This window comes from Cyprinus carpio, chromosome A15 (assembly GCF_018340385.1).
Source record: "Cyprinus carpio isolate SPL01 chromosome A15, ASM1834038v1, whole genome shotgun sequence".
In the NCBI taxonomy this organism is placed as follows: domain Eukaryota; kingdom Metazoa; phylum Chordata; class Actinopteri; order Cypriniformes; family Cyprinidae; genus Cyprinus; species Cyprinus carpio.
Window position 1 is genome coordinate 16828764 of NC_056586.1, and position 15923 is coordinate 16844686.

At 36.6% G+C, this 15923-nt stretch overlaps 1 pseudogene; it reads right to left on the bottom strand.

The window, feature by feature from the left end:
• Window positions 1-1314: 1314 nt before the first annotated feature.
• Window positions 1315-15533, bottom strand: LOC109079427 (annotated as a pseudogene).
• Between the last annotated feature and the right edge of the window lie 390 nt (window positions 15534-15923).

Consider the following 15923-nt stretch of genomic DNA (forward strand, 5'->3'; position numbering starts at 1 on the left):
CGAGCTGCAGTGAACTTCATGCAGGCTTCAGACCACCCTCCGTCAAATATTAGTTATTTATTCCTTTATGTACTTTAAATAATAATATTACACTAGCGCCTCCTTAAAGATGTTAGTACGCAAATCATATACATGACACTAAACAAACGCTGATAAGTAATAAATAAAAGAATTCCAGCAGTGTGTTTGAGCTCGATAACTTTTTATATAAAAAGAAATACGATTATACTGCAAATATAAGTATTTATATAAGGAAATCAAAAATACGCCCAGTAGCCTTAGCCATTGGAGAATCAAGTTAGTTTTGATATTTTAGCCATAATGACATATTCATTTCCGTAATTTTATCTAACATGGTGTAATTTTAAAGTTAGGCAAGCCAACTAATACAGCAAAACATTACCAAAAAAATACAAATACGTAAACCGTCTGTGTGATACAAACAACAGTTGCATTGCTGGGGGAGCACAGGCGCTGTCCATGCCTGCCAGCAAACTGAATATCTGCACTGTGAAAGCAGAAGTGCAAAAGGCATTGTGCAGTTGAAAACAGAAATATATCTTCACCCTTCCAATAGCAGTATATAGCCAAACTGTAGTCCTATAGTAAGATGACTGTGCAAAATGTTACCTTCTTCATAAATCACCATGTCATGATTCCTCCTCTGGCTTTTAAATACTCCATCACATCACAGTAAATCCTACAGCAGTTCAGCTGATTAATGTTGGGTTGTAATGACTATAAAATAGATTCTCGTGGTAGCTGTCAAACAGTAATTGGAAGACAAAATGACAAAATCAAGGCCAAATATGGTGCATTTTTCATATACATGTTTAACAGCTCACTGTCTTTATGAAAAAGTGTTCTATGTTGCCATGTATGAAAACAAAACCACTCCAAGTTATATCCAGCTCTCACCCCAGGCTAATATATGGCATTGCTGCACATGAGGTATCCCAAATAACTGTTCTCGAGTAGTTCTAAATGACTATTGATAGAGGTAAAGCCTGGAGTGCTTTAATTCTAGGGAATTGCCCATGTTGCATTACTCCACTCCTTTAGGGACTTGACCTATTTGTAGCAGCCAGGAAACCCAAGGACAAAACAATTCTGACTCCAAACATTGCATTGTGTTTCTTGTAAAAGCAGCAGCAGAACAGCCTGCAGGTCAGACAAGTAGAAAGATAGATAACATTGATTGCACCGGCTGGATGCAGGAAAAAATGGATATTAATTTAACTTTTTCTTTAAAAAAAACTATTTCATTCAGGGCATGGAGTAAAATATGCCAAGGCAAGGGAGATGCCTGGAAGAGCCATTTTAAAACATTTATTTTCATTATAAATTAAATCATGATTATAAATACAATACAAATTCAACAGGTATCTTTCACCAGCAATAGAAAAAAACAAAACAAGAACAAGTTCATGCCAAATTGGTGACTATATTCATATATCCCCATCACAGCATTCATAATAGTTCATGGCACAAAGCCTAGAATTTGCTGGCAAATGCAGTTACTTGTGCTGTTAATTTGCTTTTAGCATTTTTCACAAATATGTAGATTGCTGAACACTGGGAAGAAACCGGTGACTCACATCTGGGGGTTTAAACTAGAACTTGACAGGTTAAGAAACGTACCCTAAAATCTGTGTACTGCATTACAGTTAAGCAATAAAGGGACAACCAATACTTTTAAAGCCATAAAAAGCCCTCAAAAGACACGGACCCTCATTTTATACTCCTTAATATGTCTAAACTATGCACTTTCTGATTATTATAGTTTTACTTAGTTATATAAGAGCTATAGGTATGTACATTTCAACACACAGACCCTATGGTAAAAATGCTTGTAAATACTACAGTGCTTAGGCCCTAGTTGTCCTGTCCATGCACATTCCCAGCACAACATCTGGACCCATCTGGAGGCTATTTTCCCCTCAGGCTCTGACATATAAACTATACACACACTCTAAATATACCTCACCTGTCCAATCACGCTGGGCAACATATGGATGCTTATAGTGAACTTAAAGACAATTAGCACAGAGAAACAAAACATATGTTTTAGAGTGTATGAAATCAGTCCACAAAGTAACAAGTTTGCGTTCTGATATGGACAGCATTACTGCATCCCTTAATTCTTATTCAAGAGGAAGCGAGCGTGTTAACCCTCTAGTGGGAGGTATTTATAGAAAACAGCAAAAATCTTATCATTTGCAATGCATTAATAATGTAGAGGTTCTTTTAAGGCTTTTGTCTATGCTGAATAGCTACCGCAGAAGTCGACTAATGCATTGACTAACGCACAAAGAAGGTTGTATGGATTATGGCACATTGATGTGACATTTGTTAGCCGTGTGCTAAAAAGCATCTGTTTGCATTTAAAAGTCAGACCACCCACTGAGGTTTCACATTACAACAGAAATGCCCATCTGAGTATAAACTGAGCTCTAACCAGCAGGTTCTATTCAGGGATTGTAAAGTCCAATATTTAAACGTAATTCCTGGAAAAACATAAAAAAATATAAATCTGGATATGACGATGTTCAGTTCCAAAAACATATCAAAATGTCATTGCTTCTAAGTTGTTTATAAGGAGTCTCTATGATATTGATGTGGTGGGAGACTGGACAGGCTGGAGGAACTCCAGCTTCCGCATACTCTTCGCAAACATCCTGGAACTCTGCCGCCACATCAGCCAGAGCCTCAGCCATTAGCTCATCAGCCAGACTGCAGGAAACAAGGGAAAAGAGAGTTACAGTTACACTGCACTTACTGATCATTTTACATTAAAGGGATAGTTCACCCAAAAATATGGAACTATTCTTTAGTCATTATAAATGACTCATTCAGAGAGAGAGAGAGAGAAAAAAAAAATGTTGGGTATATTTTTGAGTCAGTATTGTTACTGATAAACTAAAACGAACTATTAAAAATAATCTTTTTATTTTTATTTATTTTTTTGAAAAATAAAAATAAAGCTTAAAATTAAATAAACTTAAAGGGATACTCCACCTCAAAATTTTGTCATTAATCACTTACCCCCATGTCGTTCCAAACCCATAAAAGCTTTGTTCGTCTTCATAACACAATTTAAGATATTTTGGATGAAAACTGGGAGGCTTGAGACTATCCCATAGACTGCCAAGTAAAATACACTGTCAAGGTCCAGAAAAGTATGAAAAGCATCGTCAGAACAGTCCATCTGCCATCAGTGATTTAACCGTAACATTATGAAGCAACAAGAATACTTTTTGTATGCAAATAAAACAAAAATAATGATTTTATTCAACAAGTCGTCTCCTCTGTCTCTCCCCTCATCACCGTAGTGCCATTTTAGAAAACACTTGCTGAACGCATACTGTGTACTCTCTGACGATGCTTCTCATACTTCATTCAAAACATTAATAAATACTATAATAGTATATAAAGAAGACAAAAATGGCAGTTTGTTTTCTCTCCACATTAAAAATAAAAAAACTTCTTTCTATCTCTTTAGGGGAGTGATTAGATCATCTAAATCTTTTCTTTTAGGCTTTTAAACTTCCTCTGTGTAAAGAGCAGAGCCCGGTCAGTCTGTGCTCACTCAAGGCCTTGACTGCCTTGAAGGCTCTTATTACCCACAATGCACTGTAAACTGACAAGTGCCCGCACACATTCCCAGCAGCAATACTAATTGCCGTGACATTTCCCATCTTCTCTATTTCTCTGGAATAATAACCATTCAGAGTCTCTGTGGTGCTACACTGACCTCTGCAATAATAAAATAAAAAAATCCTCAATTTCTTTTTATATCCATGCAATAACTCATACTTTTTTCAAGCTGCAGCACACAGAAAAATATTTTCACTTTTGATTCCTCACTTTCTCCTTTCTGTAAATTATTTCTGCAACAATTCTCTCACCACCCACACAGCCAATGCCACGAGGATCAAGTCTGACAGATGAGACCTAAGCACTAGGATCATATTCTAGTTTTTGTGTTCCTCTTCCCACTGTTGTTAAAAGTGTGTTCTCTGTGGACTAGTAGGACTTGATAAATATCCACTGCACTGCACCAACTTAAAAATTCTGTTAAGTATGCTAATGGCGGGGTGGGCGTGCAGGAGCACTAGTGGAACAACAAAGACACTCATTTGCACAGGAGCACGCTCTACATTAGCACCCACCAAAAAAACAGAGTTAATATTTACATTTAAAATGGCATCGTGTGCGAGGCTCATTATAGCCATGAGGCTGTAAACAATCTCAACTCCTTGTAGCTGTGTCACTGCGGGAAATGCACTGGGGATTTTGACTAATCTGCTGTTGCTCTGGGTGCAAATAGAAGAGCTGAGCTTTTAGTGTTTATAAATCCAAGAACGTGTCTTGAGCATAAACAAAATAATGAAAATATGTCACAAAATTGTAGATATCAGTGATGAATAAGAGCCAGTTTAGGTTAGATGTCTATGTGCCGCATACGCACTGCAGCTTCAGTACACACATAGTTCAGTTTACTGAAGTCACTGCTTTAAGATGCAGATAATGAGATCTAAATGTGTAAGTGTTGGACTCATTTGCAAATTTGGTGGTGAAATAAACAAAACAAAACAAAACAAAAAATCATGCACTGGTAAAAGCATTTTGAGGTCATAACATAGTGCTAAAACTGAAAACACAAAGAAAGGGAAATGTTTAATTTTGATAATTCCAGCTTCTGTAACAATGTCAAAGACTTTAATTAACATATTCTCATGATTAGGAATAAATATATGGTAAAGTGATTTTCTATTATTTCTAATCTAATGAATTCAACCCACACTTTAGTGGTGATTGAGATGTTTTATTAATAATGCAATCATTAGATTCAAACCTGTCTGCTATTGTCCAAGGACTGAAGCTCCCCAGAGACTTGTGCGAGACCAGGTGCAGGAAGGCATCATGGTTCTCCCAGTATTTCTGGATACTCCTCTGCATGCTGGGCGGCACAGTCAGATAAACCCCTGGTGTGCTTTCTCCTGGATGACTGGGGTCATTTAAAGTTAAAGAGTCCTCATCTAGTATTGATGTGTCTGATACAGCCCTGTAAACAGAAGAAAAGAAGAAAAAAAAGTAATTTTCATGGTTTTTGCACTCTCTTTCATAAAGGTCACAATTTCAAATTTGTGCCTCTAAGGCAACATAAATTATTTTCAGGTGTACTTGTGCTTGTCTTTCATGTGTTTTTTTGGGGGGTAGCACAGCTTATGCCTACAGGAAAGACGGTATAGTTTGTACTATTTAGTCTGTAATGTAACAAGCCAATTGCAGTAGTCTCCAGAATATATAAACAGAGAGAGAGAGAGACTCTATGAGTCATGGCTTAAGCACAAATACTCTTTCATATATGTGACCCTGGACCACAAAACCAGTCTTAAGTTGCTGGGGTATATTTTTAGCAATAGCCAAAAAAACATTGTATGGGTCAAAATTATTGATTTTTCTTTTATGCCAAAAATCATTAGGATATTAAGTAAAGATCATGATTCATGAAGATAATTTATAAATTTCCTACCGTAAATATATCAAAACTTAATTTTTGATTAGTAATATGCATTGTTAAGAATTCATTTGAACATCAAAGGCGATTTTCTTTCACCCTCAGATTTCAGATTTTCAAATAGTTGTATTAAAAAAATTGACACTTAAGACTGGTTTTGTGAAATAAGGAACTCCTCACACTGATATTCCAGGTTGCCTTTAATCCACAATATTAGACGCAAGCCCAGTCTAGAATTTACAGCGCAAGGCCGCCAACAATGTACAAGGGCCATTTATTCTCTAATGGAACATTATAGGGGCCGGCATGGCTATTGTGCAATCACTTCCCCTTTACTGTTCCCGCAAGGCGCCCTCTTTGTGCGACTAATAGAATACCGCTCCAGCTAACAGCTACCTCAAGCGTTTTGGGCATGTTGTGACACTCTGGAGAACTGAGAATTTGACCACAGCCAGGAGAATAATGTCAAACTTTGAGCGGTTACACAGTGTGAACAAAAATGGCATGAACAGTTGAAAGGACGGTTGAGATAAGCACTCAATTAAGGGATTTAAATTAGAAGGGGTCATCTGTGTTAATTCAGCTCTGTAGTCATAAGCAAGAAATGGTCAAATGAGTTGCTGAAAGAAATTAACACACAAGCAGTTCAGTAAGATGTTAAAATGAACACACATATGCATAAGGAAACACGCAAACGTTCTCCAGGCATCCTGTGTCAAAACAAGCTTGGCGAGGCACAGTTGAGAACCAAAAATAATGACCAAATTTCTCCCCTTCTTTTAACAACAGCTCCAGAAGTCATAAGCAGAAAAAAACAACGCTCCACATGTGATTTATAGGAGCAGACACAATGCTGGGCTGACTTGTGCACACGCTCCGGTGTTTGGTAGACAGCATGAGGCAAGGGAGATGCAGAGTGAGATTATGAGAACTTGTTCTTGGGGAAGATTTGTCAACAATAAGATATCCAGTATCAACAGGTTACAAGTTAACACCTGTAAAACAAGAGCTAAAGTGAATTCCTTACGTCTCCAGTGTGCAATAGCATGTTGCAGGTTACAAGGAGGGTGAAATAAAAAAAAATGAAAAAAATATCAGACTGGTTTTAAATCAGTTTGACAAAATTAATCACTGAATACAGATAATACAGACCTGAAAATGAGTTTCAAGATGTATATTCTATGAAAACAAGCCTTGTATTATGCAATACTGAATAACAAAATACTGTTCTTTGTAGACTTTGTTGAGCTTGCAGAAGGATTTATGCAAATGAGAATTATTTTACTATTAATGATTTAATAGTTAATTGTTATAAAGTATTACACTACCATTCAAATATACATTGCATCCGAAATCAAATACTTCTCTACTATATAGTATGCGAAAAACAGTATGCAAAAAAAGAATTAAAAAAATAAATAAAAAAAGAGTAGTATATACAGTAGTACAAAACTGATGCTGTAGGTCACATGACCATATCAACATGGTGGATGTAGTATACTGAATTCCATTCATACGACCCATGTTCGTACCATATAGAAAACATAGATTCATACTACATACAAGATACTAGTTCAAATTCAAATGTAGTAACTAGTATGCAACTTTTTTTGTAATAAATATTAAATACTTCATAAATAAATACATTAAAAAAACATAGTGAATATTTTTTTCATACATAACATTACATGCGTGTCATTGCCATTCTGTGCTTTAAATAGCTGCAAAAGCTTGTAGTCCTGTTCCTTAAGCAAATGTCTCACAAGTTCTTTTAATAAAAAAATTCATCAGACTTGTTTATTGAAGTTCTTGTAAGGAACACAGAATGGGCCAGAAAAGCAGCAGACCACAGGATACAGACATCGTTTGACCTGAACAGATCAGGAGTGATATAATGGAGAAAGCCAGCTGTAATAAGGTTGTGCAAACAGAAATGAGATGTGTAAAAGTCAGTGAATGAGATTCTGGGCGACCAATGCTCCATCAATATTCAGAAGCCAGAGATCAAAACCAATAAAGCTACAGGGCTGCAATTTGCACCTTTAATCCAGTGAGAAGCAATCACCAGCAGCAAGGTTACAGTTGAGGAGTCGGACAGGGAGAGGGAGACTAGCTGAATGAAGGTCAGATGGAGAAAGAGATGGAGAGAAAGAAAAAGAAATGGCGATATGAAATAAAAGGTTAGAGAACAGAGAATAGGGATCAAACCAAAAGCCACAGCCTCACCATGGGCTCCGCATTGATCTCTTTGAGCTCTGAATGAGCAGTGGTGGATCACACACTCTCTCAGATGTGTAAATGAAAAAAATCCAATCCAGTGCAACACTGACTGAATGGCATTTTATGTTGACTTGAAATATAACCTTAGTTAAGCATAAAGAAAACAGAAATGTTGCCCAATTCTCTTTTACATCAAAATCCTTCCTCTCTGTCTGTTAATTGTGTGAAATATTGATGTTAAAGGAGCGTACTAAAATGGACTAGAATGGAAGAGGAGTGTCTGGTGATTTCAGTGCTCAGATTGGTCTGTTTAATGCTTTTATGGCAGCATCAAATGACACTTGACTTTACAACCCACTAATAGAAAAATCAAAACAAATCACAGAGGGAGAAAAACCGAGAAGCAAACACTTGTATTGAGTTTCATTACAAATCAGGCACGGTGATTGATTATGTTCCAGCAGAGCTTCTTAGCTTCTCCCCCTGGCCCCCTAACATCTAACAGCCAAAATGGTTCTCTGAATATTAAAAAAAATAAATAAAAAGCCACACTGACAGCTCTCTATTGTGCTACAGTAAGGACGCACATTGCTGCTTCGCAACCAGTCTAGCAGTAACAAATGAACCGCATAAATCCCCAATCGGTTTGTGTGTGGCATTTACAAACTCTGCTGTATTTGCATGTCAAACAGTGTGTTGTCTACACAGGTAATCAACAAATAATAGACTCTGCATGATAATCAACATCAGGGCCCAATATCCGCTCCGCAAATGGCCTCCCGTGAGCATGCACTACATCGACACAAAGACCCCAGAACTTGCTCCCTCTAGTGGCACATTTCATACGCAAATGAAGTTTTACTGGTTTCTCATCATAAATCCTCTGTTCGGCCTTGGCCTTTAGTGGCTATACTAAAAGCCGAGTAATTACCATAATGCTTTGCATAATTCATTTTCCATGAGTTTTATCTTTCCCGGCCACATCCGCCCAATAATTATCCATTCTGATGTAAATAAGCTGCAGAAACGGATGTAAAATGCTCACTGAGAGTTTGATTGAACCATTAGGTTGATTCTAATATATAAAACTGTAACATAAGGATAGAATTAACAAATGAGGCCAGAAGAATAAATGGCATTAAGAGACAGCTGATGAGCAGATTGACTGTAACTTTCTGATCATGAGTGTAATGTCCATTTATGTGGCTTTTAAACGAGCAGCATGTTGCCAAGTCATCATTACACTCTGCAAGCAGGATGACCGCAGAACACTTCTTTTGGAAGGATTAGTCAAAAATAACTTGAAAAAGCTTTCAGTGACAGCCATTTTCTGAGTCAGAGTAATAAAATATCGCATTAGTTGGCCAGCTGGCTTTTCATTAGCAGAGAATGATCTTGAAGTGATGTCAAGATCTTGTCCTTCAAAATATGGTGAGAGCACTGAGTGTAATATAAAGCTGTTTTGGATATAACCAACTGATAAAAGACTACTTACTAACTGCAGTATTGTGAAAAAAAGTTAGTGCATCCCATTTAAAAGCAAACAAACAAAAAAAAACATGCAGTCTTGGTGTAAAAGGCTTCTTTCAAAAACATTTTTTTAAATCTTACCAAACCCAAAAATAATCTTCTACTGTGATTTTTTTTTTCTTGGAAAACTGCCAGTATAACTGACAGAGCCTTGATCCCTGCATCCCTATCAGTCACTGCAGCTCACTGGATTTCTCCAGAGGGATCTTAATCGTGGTCACAGTCATTGCTCATGTTCCAACTCAGACACAGTAAGAGAGACTAAAGAATAGTCTCCTGGTGCAGTGACATTTTAGAGCCGATGTTTTCTGTCAGCATTAAGTGACTGGCTGAGGATAAATAAATCCAAACAATGGTTCAGATCAGGGGCAGTGGAGAGAAACCATGGCCCATGCAGCCTCAGTTCTCTGCAGCCTGTGACATCCATGCTAAACCAAATGCCCATGGTGGGTGCACCGGAATACAGGGAGAATAAACAAATCTCCGAGTGGGGCTAACCAGTCCTTGCGTTTACTGTCAGGGATGTTAACTGAATATGCTTACATGTAAAGGTATGGTAACACAAACATTACTATAAAAGGATTACAGTGTCTCTATCAGTCCCCTCTGTCTGTAACGGTTCCAGATTGAAGTTTGAAGCATGTGGCTCACTGACTTGAGATAACAGAGGCAGCAAGAATAGGTAGACATTGCTTTAGCATTTGCCTACACATATACATACATACATACATACATACATACATACATACATACATATATATATATATATATATATATATATATATATATATATATATATATATATATATATATATATATATATATATATATATATATATATATATATATATATATATATATAAATAAAACAACAACCATTAGCACTTCAATTGTTACTGTCACACTTACATCATTATATTAGTTTCTACCTTTGAAACTTGCATTGTATTGCAGCATTTAGAATGATTTGCTTGTGTTGTCGCTTTGATAAAAGCATTTGAATAAATGCTACATGAATAAATGCAAATGTAAATTGTTGAACGGTATGTTGATAATTTTAGTCGGTATGTAGCAGACAGAATGCACCCTTGAAAGGCTTGTAGATCCTGTAATTCCCTGAGATTAGACATGAGATGGTGCTTTGAAGTTTGTGTAGACATTGTGCTCCAACATTGAGAGAGAAAAAGAAAGTCGAGGCTGACTGTTTACACCGCGTTCAGAGCCTTGCTGCGAGCTGAGGCTGAGGAGAAAGGATTTTAATCTTCTAATATATCTATTGAACCTGTTCCACTCAATTTTCCCTTCATGCCCCTCTCGCTTTAGACAACTCTCATGCCCTCAAGACTGTCCCATTTTATTCTTTTATTTTCCTCATTAATTTACTGAGCCACAGCTGCTGCCAAAGCTTTGGGCAGAGAGAAGCGAGGCTCTCTCTCTGTCTTGGCAGAACTATAGAAGGAGGAGGCGAAGGGAGGGAGACTGGCTTTTACCAGCAGATATTTTGGAATTCAATTTCAATGTCGCTGTTATTGAATATTCCCTAAACAGACAGATAATGCAGTGCAAAAAACACTCTGGTCAATGTGCAGTTGTGTTCAATTGTGACTGATCCAAATGTGCCTGATATATATGCAGGCAGTACAGTATATAATCAGCCGATAGTCACTCACCCAGTCTCCACTGGCTTTTGCAGGAGGATGTCGGCCGTACCGAGTACATTCAGGACTGGTTCCATCAGTCGGATTGGCTGAGGAGAGGGTGGCCTAGAGCTAGTAATATTTCTAAGAGCAGCTGCAACACACAAGACGTTTTACATTGCTGCCATCTTGTGGAAATCACGGTCATGTCAGCCATACAAAATGCAGAGCACATACTAGTCTGTCTCTCAGGGACAAAGTGGGAAGATGCTGAGACTGACCTTCTGATGCTCCCGAAAGGACAACTGATAACTGCTTTTGTCAGTCTTCCTGTCTACTATCAATTGGGGAATGTAAATGGTCTATCTGGGCCCTGTGACTCACCTGTGCCTTTTTCCCAGATAAGAGGGTCAGAGTACGAGATCATAGCAAAGCGTCGATGCACTTCTTCCTGGTCTCTCTGGGTAACAAAATAGAGCTTTGTGAGTCATGTGATTTCATAGTTAATTTCATTTTCTTAAATGTAATTTAATTTGTATATTATTTAGAAATTTTCATTTATGAATGTATTTTTTTTAACCAATTAAAATATTGCAAAGAAAAAATAAAATAGTAAATAATAATGATAATGATAATACAATAAGCCCTTTATTATTTTTTATTTTAATCATATTTAATCATTTCTTTTTTTATATAATAACAGTATTATTATAATTGTTATAATAATAACAACTTTCTGTTTTTTATTTTATCATTACTTTATAATAATTTCATATTATTGTTATAACTGTTACTTTTAACTTTTAATAACCTTTTAATAATAATAATAATAATAATAATAATAAATACAAATAAAAAGGAAATATATCAAGTTCAATCCACTACATTAAAAAAAGTGTGGCATCAGTCCAAACTCCAAATCTGATAGTCCCACACAATGACCTCCATCTCTTCCATCCTCATCCACAAGCTCTCTAATGTGGGGCCCTGCAGCTGCCTTTCAGCATCATTCTCTGCCACCTGCTGCCTCTCAGTTACCCAGAGTGCTCAAGCGGCGTCCTCCAGAAGATCTTCGCTCAGTTTGTCCTTCGCACAGTTCTACTCGGCCATCACTGAGTTCATACCGTGCTCATCCATAACTGTCTGGTTTGGTTCAGCTACCAATTCAGACATCAAGAGACTACAACGGACAGTCGGGATGGCTGATAAGATTATTGGTTCACCCCTGCCCAACTTTCAAGATCTTTACACCTCCAGAGTGATAAAAAGAGCTAAGAAAATCAATACAGAGCACCGACCACCAGAACAGCCTCCTGTTGCCAAGACAAATTCCTTGTGTGTGTGTAAACATATTTGGCAATAAAGCTCTTTCTGACTTCTGAAAAAAAGTGTGGGTTCTCACCTTATCTGCAACCTTCAGCCGCTCTCTGAGTGTGTCACTTCCTGTTCCAACCACCTGCCGTACAAATATGAGACAAAAGCAGTAGAGACAGGATTCTCTATTTACATCCAACACACACACACACAACAGCTGTCAGATTCCCAAAGGGAAGAACATTAAAATATTAGGGAGAAATGTTCCAAATAGTACACTCCGACTTAAAAGGATTTATATCTCCTGCTGATACACTAACATATCAGAAATTATTTGGGAAAAACATCAGATGGATGTGTTTACCTGTGCTTGATCCAACAAAGGTTGAATCCTCTCTCTAGCGGCCTGCTCAGCTTTTTCCGCCAACTGTGTTGGAGAGGGCACTGTGGTCCTACCATGGCCACATATTAATACACATCAGTGCAAACATACACTCAAAAAATAGAAAGTTAAATGAACCCTTTCCAAAGTTATGCTTTATTATTAAAACTTTATGCATATATAATATTTTATTACAATATTAAATATACAAGTATTACATATATATATATATATATATAATATTTTATAAATGTCTTCCATTTTTGCCTATTTTTCTGGCATATAATATGAAAAAGAAAAAATAACCAAATGTGGTGGTATGTTTATTAAGTTAAATTAACTACATAAGTGATATGAGACTTAAAAAATTCAGCCAGTTTGTCTAGATATGGATTTTTATACATCATTAATCAAGTATCCCCAATGCAAATGGATTGTCAACTTACATTTACACATCAATTTAAATTGATTGCAAGTGAAGTTTCGTGATAAAATGTTCAAGAAATGCATTGTATTAGCTCATTTTAATTTAATTAACTTAATGAAACAAGCAGCAAAATTCATTTCTTGCATACACAGTTCATTGAACCACTGGTTAACTATAATAATGAGGGAGCTGCTGTCGTTTGTTAATGCAGTCATCCTCCTCTTTACTCAAACGATTTAGTTCTGTTTGTCTGTCTGCAGTCACCCTGTCCAGCCAGGCTTGTCTAATAATAGCACATAAGCATCTACTGCAGTCTCATACTCAACAGCTAAAAAATATCATCTACATCAGCGAACATGAGCATTTAACGACACAATTGAGGATCATAATGAAGATCGTTTAGTTAGAAAGAGAGCCCAGTGATAATGAAATGTCTTAAATAACTGAAAAAGAGGGTTCATTACATGCCTAAGGGCTTCATTTTGTGCTTGATTCCTGTCATGTGATGAAGGGCTGAGCTGTGTGCTGCCACTGGGTCTGGTCTGTGGCTTCTGCTTTTCAGTGCTCTTTTTAGGTGAGAACAGACATATGGGCTCTGGCCGGCTAGACAACGCACTATACATGTGTATATATACAGATATATTAGGAAAACACAAAGGTGCAAGCATGTCAAGTGCTGTGTGCAAGATGTACTGACTGTGGGCGAGGAGGAGAGCGAGGGGATGTTTGTATCCAAGGCACAGTGGCCTCTTTTTGAGGTACCTGGTTTTCCCTCAGTTGGGATGAGACAGTGGCCTGCTGGAAGCTGGCATCACAAACATGACCGGCCTGCTGAATGATAGGCAGTGTGTCTTTTTTTTTTTTTTTTTTGAAAATGATTTTAAATCAAAGATATCTACAAACATACACAACTATTTAAATCTCTTACGCTCAATTTAAGTCTTTTATGCTCAACGAGGCTGCATTTATTTTATCAGAAATACGATACAAAAACTGTCATTTTGTGAAATATTATTACAATTTAAAAGATCTGCTTTCTGTTTTAATATATCTTAAAAAGTCATTTATTCCTGTGATAGCAAAGCTGAATTTTCAGCAGCCACTCCAGTCTCAATATCTCATGATCCTTCAGAAAAAAATTATAATATTATGATTTGGTGATCAAGAAACTTTTCTTATTATTATCAATGTTAAAAAAAACAATTGTGTTGCGTAATGATTTTGTGGAAACCTTGATACATTTTTCATGACTATTTTATGTTAATTAAACAGCACTTATTTAAAATAACTATTTTTACTGCCGCTTTTGATCAATTTAATGCATCTTTGCTGAATAAAAGCAACTTCTTTCAAAATCTTATTGACTCAAAAATTTTGAAAGGTAGTGTATTTCAATAAAAAGTAGAGCTATAAATAAGTATAAATAAATAGTTTTTAATAATAATAAAAAAAATAATAACATGGTCTGGGTTGATGGCACTGGTAGTTTTGTTTGGTTTCTGTGCTTCTGCCTCTCTCAGTTTTTGATGATGTAAGAGGTTCTCTAGCCCTGCCCTCAGAACTTCGCTGCGCTCCTTCACCAATTCTTGTGAGGTCCTGTGGGATTTTCCTGTCAGTCTGCTGCCTGCATTCAATAACAAAATCTCAGATTTTCTTTTGCAATACCCTGAAATCAAATACCTGCAAAGGCAGCAGCCAGCTCACTCTACAAACCACTTCCACACAAGACAAATAATTCAATACTGATTTCATTTTGATGTACAGTGGCCCAAAAGTATTTGTACACTTATCACTTGGTTAGATGTTTTGCAATATAATGCAAATGGACTGAGAGACTTACGGAGCTGCTGCAGCTCTCCAGATCATCCTTCCTCTCAGTACAGGGTATACATTTCTCTATTATGATGGAGGAAGGCTCAGTTAAGAACACTGGGTGTCACTCTGTTATTGAACTGGAGCTGTGATGAGAAGAATCAGAACCAATAAGAATGAAGGAGAAGCTTGGACAACCAAATTCAAGTTTTATCAAATGCATAAAAATACAGCATGCAGCAATACATTATATAGGACAATACATATAAAATATGATCTTGTATCAGTACCTGTGTTTGCAGACCAGTGATATGTGACCCAGAGGAGCCTTTTATAATCCATTCACGACTCACATAGCTCAGTTCACCAATGGTCACAGCAGACCCTTTTTGCAAATCTGAAATCATCCTGATAATATTTTTACGAACTGTCTTGATGGAAGTAATAAATTCAAACAATCCGGCTTGAGTAACGTTAGTCTTTCCCAGAGCAAATAATTCTCTACTTACTGATCCGATCGACTGCAAAAAGCAATTGATTTATCACACGAAAACACTCAGTAAATTGACAACCGACAAGTAAATCCGTGTTATTATATTTTAACATGACAGACAGTTGGTAAACAGAAGCTAAAATCAAGACGTGTTTATAGGAAGTGTCAGGCAGTTTAAAACACCGCCATGACAACAGAACACTTCTTCGTGATTGTCTGTCAGCTGTTATAATTGCGCTCGGGCATGTTGTCGCCCCCTATAGGACCGGAGACCCAAAAAGGTTGAATTTAATGAATAAAATCATAATTTCTAAAATAAAATGAGTTTTAAATATTGCAGTGTATTGTTCATTTATTCGTGTTGTACCTAAGAAAAAACTTTAATCCCCCAAACATACAAATCTTAGATTAAGCATTAAAAAACGGGTTAATATTCAAAAAAAACTAAAACAAAATAGTCTTAAAAAAAAAATTAATAATCCGTGAAATTATATTTTCTTTATAAATATTAAGATATTACATATTCAGAAAATATTGTTACAAATTAGGCTGGAAAAGTAAATTAATAAAATTGTACAAAGTCA